This window comes from Podarcis bocagei (genome assembly GCF_964188305.1).
Source record: "Podarcis bocagei genome assembly, chromosome: 1".
In the NCBI taxonomy this organism is placed as follows: domain Eukaryota; kingdom Metazoa; phylum Chordata; class Lepidosauria; order Squamata; family Lacertidae; genus Podarcis; species Podarcis bocagei.
Window position 1 is genome coordinate 108392819 of NC_138125.1, and position 15994 is coordinate 108408812.

A 15994-nucleotide genomic window follows, 5' to 3' on the forward strand; every position below is an offset into this window, starting at 1 on the left:
GAATTTAGGAATTTTCCTCTACGTTTTGCTGCAGCTCTCTGTAGGCCAACAAGCCACCTAGTGGGTGTGATGTATGCTACAATTTGATTTGCAATGCTTCGAAGTGCGGGTTACATGTCTGAAATGGAGCTTTGCAGAAACAAAAGGAAACTGCCAATCTTATGTTTCCACAGTACACTGGTACCTCGGGTTACATACGCTTCAGGTTACATACGCTTCAGGTTACAGACTCCGCTAACTCAGAAATAGTACCTCAGGTTAAGAACTTTCTTCAGGATGAGAACAGAAATTGCGTGGTGGCAGTGGGAGGCCCCATTAGCTAAAGTGGCACCTCAGGTTAAGAACAGTTTCAGGTTAAGAACGGACCTCCGGAACAAATTAAGTACTTAACCCGAGGTACCACTGTACAGTGATATTTTTACCAGCAGTTAGTCTGGCACAAGTGACACTGTAAAACCCCAGGAACCTGGAGGAACTGGTCTGTTGATGCCACCACTGCCCCTTCCCCCCAACCAACCCCCCCACAACACACCCACTCACCCTCAGCACTGCTTCTGAAAAGGAGATGTGTGTAGGGGCTAAGATGATAAATGAGGGTTGAGGCCACGGGCAGTGGAATAGAGCAGCAATGTCTTTTAAGATTTCTATTGATTTAAGAACAATTTCTACGCAAAAAAACCCAAAAAAAACCTTAATAAGATTTGCAACCAAACACAATTAAAATATCAGCAAGTGAAAGACATTAAAAATTGGGTAACTATAAAAACCACATTGCTGCAGGAAACAAATTGAAGCTAAAGCAGATTGCATTTATTTGTTTTTTCCAGAAATCTGTCAATAGAGGAGGCCAATAGAAGCTTTTGTTACTGGACCCAGGAATAAAGAGGCAAGGCATAAGTGGTGGGTGGAACTAGGCCCACATTTTATTCAAAACTATTATCTACAGGGAAAATGAGAAGAGCAGAAAGCTATCTTTGACCTTAAGAGAGCCAAACCCTGCCCATTCCACGGACTGTGACAAGGCATAGCCCCAAAGCCTGGGCCCCACTGCATGGTGAGTAGGGAGACCTTCCTGCCCTATTTCCTCACAGGCCCCACAACTCTGGGTGGGCATGGCAAGCAAGCCTCAATAACCTTTTCCATTCAGGCCTCACAGCCCAGAACAGTTGGCCTCCGGAAACACTCTTCACCTTCAAAGGCACCCAAGCGCGCTCGCCTGTTGCTTTATCTAACCTTGTCCTTTCCTGCACTGCCCTGCATGGCACCCAAAAATGCAGGTTTGGGGGCTCCGCACGAGATCGTGGACCCTAAAAGACACTTTTCCCAGGGTGAGATCTCACCCAAAATCAGGCTAGAGCAAGGCACCCCAAATGGCCACTGTACTCTTGTGGGGTGGGGGTGGGGAGACGGCATGTCCTGGTTTTCCCAGGGCAGTTGACAAGTATGGACACAGCACTGCATGGCTGACAGAAACAGACTTCCTAAAGGGAGTTCCATAACCTGAGTGCTGCTACCAGGAAAACTTCGCCGAGCACAACTCTTAAAATGGTGGCACATGGTGCAGAGTCTCAGATGTTGGAGACTGTGCTCAAAAGGAAATTTCAGCAGGGGTCACTTGTACTTGATGAAATTCCCCCTTCTGCAGTGCGGATGCCCTGTTCTGCTTTTCACCCAGCCAGCCACCTGTTCCTTATTTCAAAGCATGCTTCCTTGATCAAGAACACTACCTCGAAATATTAACTGTGGTGCGGCAATGATGGGATCTTTGTCCCTCATGAAAGGCAGACATCTACTTTCCAATGCCGCCAGCTTTGCAGTGCATTGATTAACTCTTCCATTAAAATGAATGGGTCTTAACTCTTCTATTAAACTAAATAGTTATTCAAAGGTGCTTCGTTTTGCCTGCAACGTGTCCCTGGGGATGTCAAAGGTTGAGGGCAGCGTGGAGTATACAATTGAAAGTCTGAATGCAAGCGAAAACAAGGTAATAGCAAACTATGTTCACACACTTCGGGGATGAAACTGCATAAGGCTCCACTGGAAACAACCCTACATCATCAGACCTGATAGGTGATAATTTTCATTATACTCAACATCTCCAGCAAAGAGACAACACAAGAGCATTATCCTCTAATATTGGCAGCTAAACTATGGTAAAAGCCAAATGAGATGTAACACTAGATGTTTGTGATAAAGATTTCTGTGTTTTAGGGTTTGTTTGGGGTTGTTTTTTTTAACAGAATAATAGCAGCCATGGGGGGTGGCAGGGGGAAATCAGGGCCATAACTTGCGAAGAAAGCCTTAACCCTTTCCTCTGCCCCACCACCAACTGTTTTCCTGATTAAAATCACATAGACACGCTCGTGACATGAAGCTGCTTATTTTCCCTACAGGGGAAAAATGTATAGGTATGATATCAGTGCCTGTAAGGTACACACACAGGGCAGCTTGAATGGCAAAAATCAGGAAAATTGAGGAGATAGTGTCATGGTCCTGGAACAGATTACAACTCCTGCAACCACTATCTTTTTTTCCCCTTTTCTTTTTTTTTAAGGAAATACTAATCATGTACTTCCCACATCATATCTAGTTAAACCCTAAAAGAGAAAAACAAATAGTGTTAGTATCAGCTGGGTAATTACAGGCAAGCTCTCAAATACCTGCTTTTCATTATCCATTAATAAGGCATCCTTTACATTCTCCTCCTCACTTCTGTATCATTCTTGAACTGTGCCGATAAATAGACAGGGCTGTGTCTCTCTGCAAAGTGGACTCATCCCTCCTATGTAGCTGGAGCTCCTCAACAGAAATCATGCAGTTTTAAAAGCAGATTGAACAGAGACAAAATGTGCGTCTCGCCTAACGCTGTATGTTTATTGTCCCAACGAACTCCTGTTCAGAAAATGGCTTGCATTCTGAACAGAAAGATATCTGCCCACCTCTGCAGCCCAGTTCACAGATACAGAGCCCAGTCTGTGATGCTGAGTTTCAGGTTTTGCAGAAGGCAACAAATGGTGATATCTAATACAAATGTATCTAAGGGAGGCTCTTTTCGGTATATACTGAATGCAATGTATATTGTATTTTAAAAATGCAAAGGAAAATGCACACATATTGCTATAGCTGAAAGGCACCTTTATTTATTTTTGAAATGTGTGGGTTGCCTTTCAGCATCACTTATACCTAGGGAATGCAGCAACATTAAAAGCAAAGAGCCAAAGCAAAAATTAAAAAAGCATTAAAACAGCAGCTCTTAAAAACAAAACAAAAAACCCTATAAAATTGCAGCAGTTGCATAACCACCTAAATATTCAGACAGAATATCCTGGAGAAATAAACAGGTTTTCATGTGAGGCATTCCAAAAGCAAGGTGCCACAAGTGAAAAGGCATTTTCTATTTCTGGTACCTTTTTCTTACTCAGTTGTAGAATGCTGACACTTCTCGTCTCCATTTTTCTACTCCCTGCCCTCCCTGCCCTCAACTGATGGCACTGGGCAGCCACAGCCACTGACTCAAAGACGCTGCATATCCAACTGCATACCGAAAAGTATGAAAGCTATTATAAAAAAACATAAACACTTCATATTCTAAAAAGTCCTATTTCTGAAAGAAGTAGTAATTGCTATCCATTTTCAAATTGGATGTTTGCAGTTTTGTTGATTTTTTCAACACTTTGTTATAGTCTCAAGGGGTTTGGCCTAGTAGTCTGAAGTCTAATATACATCAAATTCTCAAGACTAGGGCAGATTTTAGTGATCATAATTATGTTTTATTTTCTAAAAACAAATTAACACCCAGTGAGCAAAGCTCTAGATGAGAGCTTTTAAAAACTGTTATGTTTTCTTTTTCTAAAAACACAGATTAATGCCCAGTAATCAAAACTTTAGGTGGCAACTTGTCAAATGATGAGGAAAAGGGCCTTTGCTCAGCCATATAACCAATAGGAACAACAGAAACTGACTTATACCAGCTCAGGCCATTGGTCCATGTTATCTTAGTGTTGTCTATACCAGTGGTTTTCAACCAGTGTGCCGTGGCACCCTGGGGTGTCTTGAATGACGGTCAGGGGTGCTGCAGGCAACAATGACCTCTGTCCCTCTTTCCTTCCCTCCTCTTCTGATGCCTTCTTGTGTCTCTGCCTCCCAAAGGCTTGTAAAGCTACAGTGGTACCTTGGGTTACAAACACCTCAGGTTACAAACACTTTGGCTTACAGACTCCACTAACCTCGGGTTAAGTACCTCAGGTTAAGAACTTTACCTCAGGATGAGAACAGAAATCACGCGGCGGCAGTGGAAGGCCCCATTAGCTAAAGTGGTACCTCAGGTTAAGAACAGTTTCAGGTTAAGTACGGACCTCTGGAACGAATTAAGTTTGTAACCAGAGCTACCACTGTTCTTGTTGCAGAAGCCTTGGCTACTAACTCCACATATGAATGGTGCCTCTAGAGCTGGCCAGGGGGTGCTGGTTGCCAGGAGCTGAGGCAGCCTTGGGGAAGGACAGCAAGCGGGTGAGGAAGCCCAGACAGCCAGTTTGCTGTTGGGAATGGACAGACAAGTCCCAGGCCCCTTGTGGGGCAGTGTGAGAAGGCACCTCTCTTTGGGGCAGGAGGGCAGCTCAAAGACCAGGGGCTGCAGCAGTGGCTGCCCAGATGACTCGCAAGGAGAGGAGGCTGAGGGAACACTCCGCAAGGGAGGGTATTCAAAAAGGGTGAGAGGCTGCCAGCTCTGCAGGCAAGGGGTGACATAACTGAGCTCCTGAGCTCCAGAGGGTTGCCACAGAAAGATATAGTTGGTCAAGGGATCCGTGGACTCAAAAAGGTTCAAAACTTCTGGCCTATACTGATTGGCAGCTGCTTTTCTTGGTTTCAAGTGTCTCCTAGCCCTGCCAAAATGCCAGGGATTGAACCGGAGACCTTTTGCATGCAAAGCACGTGCTCTACTACTGAAAAGCTTCATTTTTGCAAGCCTCAACACACGAGATCTACGGTAGCAAGACTGGGGGCAAAAACTCTGGTAGGGCTTTGGAAAGTCAGTGCCCTTAAAAGCAGACATTACTGATGAACCAATAGTTCAACTCTGTAAAAGGTAGCTTCACCATAGACAATTTTAGAAGGGATGCATCCAAATCTACCAATGGCTATTAGTATGCCCATGTGCATTCTCCAACTGAATACCAACTGCTAGGGAGCAATAGCAAGGTGGACTGTTCCCTTTCTGACCCATTTCTGGGCTTCCTGGATACAGCGTGTAGACTAATTTGGGAAGAAGGTTACTCAATTCAGTGAGCCTTTGCTCTAATGTTCTCATGCTATGTTCTAAGCTGTGAGAGTCTTTCCCTCAAATATGGGTATACCCAAGGAGGACTACCTAAAACACCATCACTGCTGCAAATCTTGCATGCCCGATTCTCTCGCATCCTTTCACAGAAGCCTCTTTTTAATGTAACATGGCTAGCTTGGATGCATAACCATTTGCCCCAGGACTGTAAAGCATCTATTTGTCAGCACATTTGAAGCCGGCTGTCTCTCAAATGCTGGCAGCGGCCACAGCTAATCGATATGCATATTCACCAGCAAAACTGACTAGTACATCTGTTCTGTGAAAAAACATACATTCCGCCTGTAGTACAATCAGTGTAATTAAAAATTAACATGCATTAATTGTTAGAGCTGATGTAAACAGCTGATGTTCCACTTAGGCTTGTCTTCTGTACATATCATTAGGCAAAGCCAAATATTGTTTAAGGCCACTCTTACAAAAAAGAAAAGAGATAGAAAACTAATTTCAACTAAACCAATTTGCAAGGGAGTGCAAGGTACAATGAAACAGCCGAGGTAATTATTAGGCTAAAGGACTAACAGAAAGAAAAATTACTCAGAACACGTTTGTTTGAATCTCATTCTAGTAAATGTATTTAGGCACAGTATGAAATATAATTTGATCTACATGTGCGCAATGAACATTATGCTTCAAGGAATGGGATATGCAGAATGGCACAGCTGAACCAAAATTAGAACTCGTCATTTGAGATACAGGGAAGCAAATAACTTAGAAAATGCATCATTCCTAACGTTGGTGGTAGACAATACTCTCAAGAGAAATCAAGGTAGGATGTGCAATTCTAAAGGGTTTGTTAATGCCCCAGGTGTGTCTGCACAGCTCCCATCGATGCCGACAGGAGAGACATCTCCAGCCGAGCTGGCAGGAAAATATGCTGCTTAAAAGTTTACTTCTTGTCATATTTTTTTAAAATATATATATATATAATTGTTATTTAAATGTCATTGCAAAAATTATGTTTCTGCTTTGTGTAAAACAGCAAAACAACAACAGCACTCTAGAAAGTCTACCTTGTCCTGCATATTTCAGAATTCATGCCTCAGATCTGTGTGGCAAAGTTATAGATTGCCTGGGGGGTGTCAGCTGCTTCTACCCGCAGGCTTCTCTCCTCTGCTCGGAGATGCAATGCTACGGTAGGTGCCCACACTGTCAGTCTCACACCACTTTCTTGGTTTAAGTGAAAACTGGAGCTTAAGGATTCTGCCAGGTAAATGGAGAGCACTGTAAAAGTGTCTTCTGTGCAAGTGAAGCCACCCCTCCCGTGATGATGGTGTCTTTGCAAAGCATTTGTGCCTGGAGGAGCAGGGGACAGGGGACAATAAATCGTACGCCGTGACATTTATTACTTATAGTGAAACTAAGAAGCACATTCCAACTTCTGCAAAGAGGGTACACTAAGCAACAGCCGTTGCATTTCTGAGGGACAGGAAGCACAAATAAACAGATAGTGATTACAAGTTAATGTGTATGTTCTTTATCAGTCTTGCTTTGTAAGTCTAACCTGATTTTTATAAATGAAGTGGTGATTTTGATACGATAGCTGCATCAGTAGCAAAAAAACACACTTGGTGATTTAATTTTAAATGGTAGGTAACCTTCTGTAAATAAACGAGACAACTTTTTATTTGGTTTTTAAAATATATTTAATTGCATTTCTTTGCACCTGCAGCATTTATAACATGCCACCCAATAACTACTTTTTTTGAGAGGCTCCAACATAAATTTGTGAACACATACAAAAATTAAGGACTTGAAGGGAAATTGCAAATGGGCTAGACATAGGCATCTCTCTCCCCCCCTCTCCCCAATCCAGTACACCAATTTTGAATGGGTCCAATTAAAATGGATTCATTGGGAAGGCCTCTGCTGGAATTTTGGAATTAATCTAATTTTAAATCTGATCCATGCAGACCTGATGAAACCTCTAGAATCTGTCATGCTCCCAAATGTTTAGATTACTGTATTACTAGTATAGCGTACTGTCTATAGTGTGAGACTTACGCCTGGCGCAAGAGAGGTTCAAATTGGCATTCAGCCACAATGTTTAGTGGGCAGCCTTGGGAAAGTCACTCCATATCTACTAGCCTTTACAAGGTTTTACAGGGCTTTTGTGAAGACAGAAGGATAGAACCACCCCAAAAAGAGGCACGAGAACATGAGAGAGCATGGCACCCAAAATGGTCACCATGATCTGACACAAAAAATGGGATGTCCCGTATTTTTCTGGCCACTTGGGAGGTTATGCATTGAACAGAGGGCCACAAAAATCAATGCTGAGAGTTCATTCCATTGGCATTCCAAAATCTAGACACTAGCCTTACAGGAATGCATTCCATGATCTTCCCCCTTCCCCCAGTTCTGTGTCACAACACCCCAGCAATCATAAAACCACAAAGATGTCTCAAGATGACTGGTGTACTTATGGTCTTCACAGGTTTGTTTTTAATTAGACCGTTCATATCTGTCTAACTTTTCTTTAAATAAAAAGCAGCAGCAGAACCCCGATGGAAATGTTTCTATATGGCTCCCTACTCATTTTGAAATCACAGTAAATGTTCATGAGCACTGCTGCTGAGCTGTTTCATATCAATATCAATCTAGTAATGCAGCAAATGAGTTCTGATTTGTGCTATTTAATGTCCTAATGGCTTGACTAGTTAGGTAGATAATTACACTGTATGATTTATCCAACCCATTTATAAATATTTATAATAATGGATAGATTAACCTTTGGGATTTCTTTCTTGAAACCCTATTGGTTGCGTCAGGATCACTTGGCCAAAAGTAGAGTGAGTAGCTGCCTGCAAATGAGCAACAGTGCAGATACGGGGAAGGCTTTTCAGCACAACATCCTTCCTGTAGCATCCTGAAAGTTTACGCAAAGATGGCGTCACAGCACTTTACCTTTGGTGCGATTCAACAACCTCAATCTACTCTCTCTTCCCCCTGAAAGCCCCAAACACATTTTCAAAAAGGATGTGTAGCCACCATATCCAGTTGTATGTGTGTTATTAGAAATACTTAAAGGTCCATGACATTGCTGCTGCTGCTGCTGTTGTTGTTGTTGTTGTTGTTTGTACCCCAAACAGAATTAAAAGCACAATAAAACCTTACACATTAAAGGCTTCCCTATACAGGGCTGCCTTCAGATGTCTTCTAAAGGTTATATAGTTACTCACCTCCTTGACATCTGATAGGAGGACGTTCCACAGGGAGGGTGCCACTACCGAGAAGTCCCTCTTATTTCATTGGTGGATAGACATGGGATAAGGCTGAACAATTACTGCTGGAAACTACCAATTTCTAAAGAGATGGGCAGGATCTATAGAAATGCCAAAGACACCAGCCTTGAAGGTCCATGCTAAAAAAGTATTGTCCATATTTATTTTTATGTTACCTTATCAGAAGCCACCCACCCCATGACCAGTGCTTGGAATGAACTAGTTCGGTTGAACAAAGTTCAAAATATTTCAAAATATTCAAAATATTCTGAACTATACCAAAAAGTAGTTCCCATAATTGTCAAATTTACTAAAGATGAACTACATTCAGATTGGGAGCAGTACTTTGAATAATTTCTAGTTCATATTCATATACATCCCACCCCACCCCACCCCCGGCACTGGCAACAAAAGGTCCAGACTCTCAGCTTTCATTTTTCAAAACAGCAACACAATCGGACATCAATAAAGAAAGCAAAATGTGGAGGCAATGTTCTAAGGCTAATTGGGCAGAGATAGAGGTAGTGCTGCTGCTAAGGACGCTTAGTCACTTAATGACTGTTGCTAAGTGATCCGAAGGAAGGAATGTGAGGCATTTCCAGTGCATTCTCTGTTGAAGAGATTCACCCTCTTCCAACAGGAGCAGCTTGAAGTGAGAAGTACAGGTGTGGCTTTACTAGACCTTGATTACTGCTCAGACACAGTGGTGGACTGGAACAAGGGCCAACAAGTCAAAACTCAATCTTGACACCATTGTGGGTTGCACCATTCCTGGGTCTGGGAATTAGGCAGGGTACCTGTTCTGGACCTCCTCTGAAGGAGCAGGAATGTAATCTGGGGGGGGGGTGATCTTGGGTGCATAACCATCGGTGAAGGCACAAATGACCTTAACAGCTAAGAGACCTTTTACCAGCTTCAGCTAATGCTATTTCTGGGCAGGGATAATGCCATTTCTGGGCAGGGATAGCCTAACCATTGTGGCCCAGGCAATGGTAACTTAAGCTTGGATTATTGCGATGCACTGGTTTCCAATTTGCTTCTGAGCCAAATTTCAGATGCTTCTGTTGGCACATAATGCCCTACAGTGGAGGACCTACACCACTCAGGAATTAGCTATCTGAAGGAACACCTGCTCCCATATGTGTACACCTGCCTGTTGGTATACCCATCTGTAGAAGGTTTTACTATCCTGCAGAGCTCAGACTGTAGGGGGAACTGAAGGAGATTACTGAGAGTTGTCCTGTCCTGTATAATACAGGATTGTCACATATTTCAATGTAAAAAAACTGTATTCCGTATTTTGTCCCGTATTTCAGGTCCCACCCACACCTCTCTTTCTCTGCGCCAGGTTAGGAATCCTCTCCAAATGCATGTGTTTGAAAAGATGTATGAAAGGCCATGTATTTAAGTTCTGGTTAGCCAAGCACACAGATAGACTTACAAATTCATGTGTATGTGTGTGACAAATTCCAGAGGGGCTATCCTGTTAGGCTGAAATAGATCGTAATGGGTTAATTTGAAGTTGCTTCAGCACCAGATGGGGGGGGAGGAATTGCCCCCCCAACTCCCCTGCCCCACCCTGTCCTGTCCTGTATTTTGGCAGAACAAAGGTGGCAACCCTAATTACTCTGGTTTACTGACTAATTTTTAGAATTATTTAATTATACAATGTCTTCCAGCTTAACAAGAAGGTCAAGGTGGATACAGTCTCCAACCACTTTATACAGAAGGCCACACACTTGGAAATGTTCCACCGCTGTGCTGTTCTTTCTCCTCAATACTTTCCACCCCCAATAGTCATATTGCAACTGGCAATTCCAACTGCATTTACCTGCATGTGATGATTCAGCTGAAATTTTGGCAGCACTCAGTGATTAGTCTTTCTTGGAAGGAATAATGAATCCCGTCAGACTCAGAAGGGTGGTTAAAACAACACGATGTCCACCCCATATATACATCTTACTCAGATACATACTCTCACACAAGGCCTAAACTTACAGTACAGTGGTACCTCAGGTTAAGTACTTAATTCGTTCCGGAGGTCCGTTCTTAACCTGAAACTGTTCTTAACCACTGTAGCTAATGGGGCCTCCTGCTGCTGCTGCACCGCCAGAGCACGATTTCTGTTCTCATCTTGAAGCAAAGTTCTTAACCCAACGTACTATTTCTGGGTTGGCGGAGTCTGTAACCTGAAGCGTATGTAACCTGAAGTGTATATAACCTGAGGTACCACTGTACTAGGTTAGAGAGAATGCAAGGGTGCAAAAAAGACGCAAATTATGAATGCATTTATCATTTATTCTCAATGGATAAAAAGGAGCACGTTAAGACTAAGTGAGATTTGTGGTCTTTTAAAATAAATAAATCCTTGGGGAGCAAAAAGCATGCAATGTGGCTATATTTTCTGATAAACCATTTAATAAAATATGCCATTCCCAGTACAAATAATTACTTTTGACTTTCCCTCATCTTACTGCCTTGTACACTACCAGCAGGTCTTTCAGTGATGTGAGAATATTCTGATGTATAATCAGACAGTTCATAAAATCCTAATGGAAATTAAGATTTTGCTATTTGGAGTGGTAAAAATTCCATTTTCAAACACAACACACATCTTGAAACCAAGGCTGACATTTTGGTTTGCTCTGAGTTTTAGGAGAATAGCAAATTACACAGAAAATCTACCAATTCCCTGTCCAGTGAACTATTTTTTTTTATTAAAAAAACCCTATTAGTTCACAGTTCGTCTAAAACAGAACCCTGAATAATAATTTTTGTTACATTACGAGAAACATTTTCAAATAGCTGTAATATCTGCTGATTTAAGAGTGTGTGTGTTATCAGTCTGCTTGGAGAATAACCCTCCCTTTTTATTTCAAATAACCCTTACGTCAAGTAAAGAGACAACAATAGAGTTCTAAGCCTCATATTGTGAACCACACACTTATGGCAGATGGAGTGAAAACTCTATCAGGTCAGTAGGAATATTATCATTGTTTTTACTGAAGACTAGATGTCAACCAGGGAGTCACGGAAGATATGACTAGCATAGATCAGATTGTGCAATGGTGTAAATCAAGATAACTCTACCCAAGTCAATGGAATCGCCAGAGCTAGAAATAAGAATTTCTTCTGGTGTCATTGCCATTCACATACTCTGAATATACTTAACTGCATTAATGTTAGCTGTAGAACTGAAACCGATCTGTTTTCATGTATAGAATGTCAGCCTGCAATTTTGAAAGCTGCAAAATCCTGATTCTAATTCTATAAGGCCGCTTTCTTATTTAATAATAATACTTAACATTTGTTTAGTGTTTTCAAGTATTCAAAGCACTAATTGTAATCCCTACGACAATCCTGTAAAGTTTAATAAATTCATACACTAAGGCTTCAGTCCTATAGTCCCCTGGAAGGGCATTCCAGAATCTGCGGGATTTATTCATCTGCTTCTCTGGGGGCAAGGTGATCTGACCTGCTAGGTCTCCTCCATGAGGCTGCAAAAAGGCAGCCAATGACACTTCAACATCAAACAGGGGGGAAAGGTGAGGATCCTGTGGGTTTCAGGAGTGCGCTGGGAGAGATTGTGCATTCGTAGACCTTCTGCCCTCCTGAAAGACACACAAAATGTGGGCACAAACTGCACCAACCATGGGGCTGCCTTAGTTTATCTTCCTGCATTGATTCCAATGAAAGGAACCTCAAAATCAAAGAAATGCAGAGCAGAAAGAGACGACCCAATTTCTCTCTCACACACATTCCTGCTATCCTCATAGCACAGCCACCCCCCGATTTGGATTGCTCCATAAATGTCATTTATATAGGTAATTAGGGATGCAATCCTAACTGCATTTAAATGAGATGTGTAAAATGACACTTGAGTTACCGTGGGGTGACTACTGCAGTAACAAAGTAACATGTAGGATTGATAACCAGATCGTCTTTCCATTTCACACTGAGGGCTAGGAACTTGGGTTTCCCCCCATTGTGAACAGCAGGTAGGGGGTGGGGGTCCAGTTCTCATTGGGACTGTGGCAGGGCAAAAAGGTAAAAGCACGCAAAGGTCCCTGTCTGCTTTGTACTTACATGCAGATATACCACCAGCTAAAAACTTTTAAACAGATGCAACCATTGAGCCACATGTTCCATATTCTGGAAGGTGTATGTGAATTGATGCTTTTGAATTATGGTGCTGGAGGAGACTCTTGAGAGTCCCATGGACTGCAAGAAGACCAGACCTATCCATTCTTAAGGAAATCAGCCCTGAGTGCTCACTAGAAGGACAGATCGTAAAGCTGAGGCTCCAATGCTTTGGCCACCTCGTGAGAAGAGAAGACTCCCTGGAAAAGACCCTGATGTTGGGAAAGATGGAGGGCACAAGGAGAAGGGGACGACAGAGGATGAGATGGTTGGACAGTGTTCTCGAAGCTACCAGCATGAGTTTGACCAAACTGCAGGAGGCAGTAGAAGACAGAAGTGCCTGGCATGCTCTGGTCCATGGGGTCACGAAGAGTCAGACACGACTAATTGACTAAACAACAACAAATGTGGGCAAAGTATGTGAGAAATGTCACATCTAGTTTGGCCCTTGGGCACGCCACATTGCTGCACATTGCTGGAGTGGCTGACGCAACCACTGAGCGATCCCACATGTTTCATATTCTGGAAGGTGTATGTGAAAGCTGAATAGATATGTGGGTGGTAATTTATGACACATCTGCTTCCAGAGAAGAAAATGTGTGCTTCTGTCTAATGTTAGGTATAATCAGGGCTTTTTTTCCGGCCAGAACTCATTGGAACTCAGATCCAGCACCTCTCAGATGGGCGCCATTGCCATTGTAATGTCCATGAGATGTTCACTGAGACCTTCATGGTGAGTTCTGGGCCCTCTTTTTCTAGAAAAATAGCATTGGGCATAATATAAACAGCCAGTACCAAGAAAGCATGTGTTCTATCAATAATTGGAAGATCATAAGCTACTGCCTACATCACAATAAAGAAACCTGCCCCAATATCCCAGGAAACAGTACCTACTTGCAGAAAATGTTTCCACCCAAAAATCCTAGCTGGTTGGTTTTGAATTCCTGACAAGCAGTAAAATCATGACAGACCAAACTAGCCTGACTGTGGACTTGTAGACAGCACAGAAGGCGCTCTTCATTGTCAAGGGAAGTTCAGTGTAGCTCCTTACACTGGGATGCAAGAACAGGTGCATAAATGAATGCACATCCCGACGTTCACAGTATTGATGCACAACCACTTCACAACATTCCTACCAGCAGTCCGATCATTTGAACATAAATGCTAAGCTTTTGGAGATGAGGCTTATATGTAAGGCAGCAGTCAAACATCTCTCCCTGGTATGATAGATGGCAGACATGATCACTGGGTTTGCCTCCTAGTATAATAGTAAACAAGATTGTTAATCCAGGGATTGGAAGGTATTTCTGCAGGAAGAAAAGCATTGGGATTTCCCTTGCTGCACCAGGTTTCCTAATACCTCACTACCAAAGTAAAGCATTTTGCTCTATTTCTGCCAGCAAGCCGTCTCATCCGTTCCCCTGTATTAGGGCACTCAGCTACTCTGCCTTCAGTGAGCTGTGTCACTGCTAGGCATTTTGCTGAATTTGGGGGCTTTGAAAGGTGCTAATGCTACCACTTACAAGGATAGCATCCCAATTAGGAACAAAGTCGGCCACTGCGCTGTGCACTCTGCTCACCAAAAAAGGGATTTTTCCCCCCCAAAAGGTAGCATTCTAATCTCTTTTATGAAAACCGCCAGGTTGGCTTGGTAAAAGAAAATGAAAAGTTGCTCATTTCAAGCTTTACATCACACCCTTTAATCTTACACATTTGTTGATTTCGCTTTTTATCTGTGAACATTTCTATACTGCCTTGCAGCTGCAAAAAGGAGCCCCCAAGGCTGTTTAGAACAATAAAATAGCAAAATAAAAAAGACTTGAAAAGTATCATTGGCGTTCGTTTTCTAAATCCTCTATAGCATTGCTTGTATTCTTATACCAAGGTTCCTCCTTTATTCAAGTGAGACAAAGAAGATGCTGCTAGAGAAAAATGATGTTTACATGCGCTTTTTGTTTTGCCTCCCCCACCCCAACAAATTCTGTTGTTTCCCTTTGCATTATATGTAATGATTTGTTTATAAAACATAACCATCATGTATACCATGGTATAACATTGCGTACTGAACTCTAGCATTGTGTATAGTGTAGAAACAAGAGTTAGCAATTGACTCTTATTTTATTAAACGCCAAAGAATTAGTTTTCACAAGTTGATTACAATGTAGGCAGATGATTCACACAAGATAGAATTCTGGGAGGGTGCCTTGTTACTTAGTTAGTTCTTGTTAGTAATCACTGGGTTTCCCATGCCTCCTCTAGAGTCCTTTAATTACCTCCAGGCAACTAAAACAGAAATAATAATTGTTGTTGTTCTTGTTATACCCCATCCATCTGACTGGGTTTCCCCAGCCACTCTGGTGGCTTACAGCATAAATAAAAAGGTAAAGGTACCCCTGCCCGTACGGGCCAGTCTTGACAGACTCTAGGGTTGTGCGCTCATCTCACTCTAGAGGCCGGGAGCCAGCGCTGTCCGTAGACACTTCCGGATCACGTGGCCAGCGTGACAAGCTGCATCTGGCGAGCCAGCACAGCACACGGAAACGCCGTTTACCTTCCCACTAGTACACGGTCCCTATTTATCTACTTGCATTTTGATGTGCTTTCGAACTGCTAGGTTGGCAGGCGCTGGGACCGAGCGACGGGAGCACACCCCGCCGCGGTGATTCGAACCGCCGACCTTTCGATCGGCAAGTCCTAGGCGCTGAGGCTTTAACCCACAGCGCCACCCACATATATAAAACATAGTAAAACTTCAAACATTAAAAACTTCCCGATAAAGAGCTGTCTTCAGTTGTTTTCTAAAAGTTATGGAGTTCTTTATCTTCTTGACATTCCACAGGGAAGGCGCCAGCAACTGATCTTTTTTTTCTCAGACCATCAGAATGCCACAATATAGAAACATACATGGTCAAGCAAAATAAAAGGAAAATGCCTAGGCCATTAATGTTTGTGGATGACATGTTGCAAGAGTGGGCCATCGTGTTATGCAAGCTGTTTCTCTGGCTTCTTTCATTCCAGAGGTTGTGATATCTTAAGTGACTCGCTGCATTTTTAAATTTCTTTATTTCTTTTCTTTTTCTTTTTTAACTAGACCAAAGCAGAGCTGAATATTGACATATATATAAAACTCAACCATACCGCTTTGAGATTTCTTTCGCATTAAGCTACATTTAATATTCATTTCACATTTTTTTCCTATTAATTAAAAGTAAACCGTGTATTGTATGGTACATTATCCCTCTAACAGCCCCATGCGGTGATCATGAAGTGGAAGACTAATGGTGTAGACTTT

At 42.5% G+C, this 15994-nt stretch overlaps 1 long non-coding RNA gene across 2 annotated transcripts; it reads left to right on the top strand.

The window, feature by feature from the left end:
* The first annotated feature begins 555 nt into the window (after positions 1–555).
* On the top strand, positions 556–6874 carry LOC308583682. 2 transcript variants are annotated; one of them, XR_014006347.1, is made up of 4 exons: positions 556–753; positions 947–1054; positions 1879–1984; positions 6371–6874. It is a non-coding gene; the product is annotated as an uncharacterized lncRNA (long non-coding RNA). The 2 variants fall into 2 exon arrangements; XR_014006346.1 differs by having other exon boundaries at positions 556–1054.
* The last annotated feature ends 9120 nt before the right edge of the window (positions 6875–15994 follow it).